This window comes from Symphalangus syndactylus, chromosome 4, assembly GCF_028878055.3.
Source record: "Symphalangus syndactylus isolate Jambi chromosome 4, NHGRI_mSymSyn1-v2.1_pri, whole genome shotgun sequence".
In the NCBI taxonomy this organism is placed as follows: Eukaryota; Metazoa; Chordata; class Mammalia; order Primates; family Hylobatidae; genus Symphalangus; species Symphalangus syndactylus.
Window position 1 is genome coordinate 57,932,368 of NC_072426.2, and position 2,017 is coordinate 57,934,384.

At 46.3% G+C, this 2,017-nt stretch overlaps 1 pseudogene; it reads left to right on the forward strand.

Moving 5' to 3' along the window:
- The first annotated feature begins 261 nt into the window (after positions 1 to 261).
- Positions 262 to 1,046, forward strand: LOC129480080 (eukaryotic translation initiation factor 3 subunit K-like; annotated as a pseudogene).
- The last annotated feature ends 971 nt before the right edge of the window (positions 1,047 to 2,017 follow it).

The window sequence follows — 2,017 nt, forward strand, 5'->3', positions numbered from 1 at the left end:
TCTTGAATGGCTTTAACCAAAATGCTGATTGTGATACAGACAATAAGGTCCAGGCTGAGGTGTTCTCAGAGGGAGATGAGAAACTTGTTGGGAACTGGAGTACAGGTCCTCCTGCTGTGCAAAGAGCCTGGAAGCATTTTGCCCCTGCCCTAGAGATCTGTGGAACTTTGAACTTGAGAGAGATGATTTAGGGTATGGTGGGGAAAAATTTCTAAACTGCATATCATTTAAGAGGAAACACAGCATAAAAGTTTGAAAAGTATGCAGCCTGAGGATGCAATAGAAAAGAAAACCCCACCCCTTCCGGTCCTGGAGGATGCAGGTGTTAGCCTCCAGCCCTGGTTGTGGAAGATGACAGTAGTCATAGCAATGTTTGAGCAAATGAGAGCCAACGGGGGCAAGTTGGTTAAGGACATCGACAGATACAATCCTAGCCACCCTGGAGCGCTACGTGGAGATGCAGGCCGAGGAGAATGCCTATGATCTAGAAGCCAACCTGGCTGTCCTGAAGTTGTACCAGTTCAACCCAGCATTTTTTCAGACCACGGTCACTGCCCAGATCCCTCAACACCTGCCGCACACCAACTTCACCCTGTCCACGTACATGATCCACCAGCACAACAAGAGGAGCAGGCAATCCAACAGATTTTGCACCTCGGGGACTTGCTGGAGACCTGCCACTTTCAGGCCTTCTGGCAAGGAAAACATGGTCCTGTTGGAAGGTATAACCGGCTTTGAAGACTCTGTCTGAAAGTTTATCTGCCATGTCGTGGGTATCACTTACCAGCACATCGGAATGCTGGCTGCTTGGTAAAATGTTTGGTGATCTGTCAGCCAGCCAGCTAAAGGTGTAGATGAGCAAATATGGCTGGAGCGCTAACGAGTCAGGGCCGATCTTCATCTGTAACCAGGAAGAGAGCATTAAACCCTTGAATATTGTAGAGAAGATTGACTTTGACAGTGTGTCCAGCATCATCGCCTCCTCCCAGTAACTGCAGGTGTTTAATAAAGATGTGTTGACTTAGGCAAAAAGAAAAAAAAAAGACAGAAAAGAAAACCCCACTTTCTGGGGAGAAATTCTAGCTTGCTGCAGAAATTTGCATATGTAATGACAATAGGGAAAATGTCTCCAGAACATGTCAAAGACCTTCATGGCAGCCCCTCTCATCACGGGCCGAGAGGCCTAAGAGGGAAAATACAGAGATTTTTCCATTTCCCAATTCACAAATTTTAATAATTTCTGCTGGACTGTGCAAATTGAAGAAAGACATCAAGGCTCATTATAGATTATCCCTACATCAAAAAAAAAAAAGATTAAATCACAAAAAGTAATTAAAATATCTCTTTAAAAGCCCCGTGGTACCCTTAAAGTTGGGGAAGCTCAGGCTTCAACTAGAAGAGGAGATGGAAATAAATATACTTGGAGGCTCTTCCTCCACTGTGGGTCAACTTCATGGCAAGCAGCTGTCTTGGAAAGACACTTTATGTGCACAGTTCTAGCAAGTGGGGATATCAGCCAAGCCAGCTTCCACCTGGCTTGTTAAGGCCTCTTCCTTCCCTTTGATGTGACTGGCTCTGCCTGAGAGGCCGGGCATATTCACACTGTGTACCTGGCTTTCAGCAATGACAAACAGTAAGACGAATATAGAAATGTGATCTCAGTCCTAGTTGCTTCTGCAAACACCCAGAAGTGATTGTAAAGAAGCTCCAGCTTTGGCTGGGCACGGTGGCTCACACTTGTAATTCCAACACATTGGGAGGCTGAGGTGGGCGGGCCACCTGAGGTCAGGAGTTCAAGACCAGCCTGGCCAACATGGAAAACCCCGTCTCTACTAAAAATACAAAAACAAATTATCCAGGCTTGGTGGCAGGCCTTGTAATCCCTGCTACTCAGCAGGCTGAGGTAGGAGAATCGCTTGAACCTGGAAGGTGATGAGTGGCGATGAAAGGCACCACTGCACTCGAGCCTGAGTGACAGAGTGAAACTCCGTCTGCAAAAAAAAAGAAAAAAAAAAGA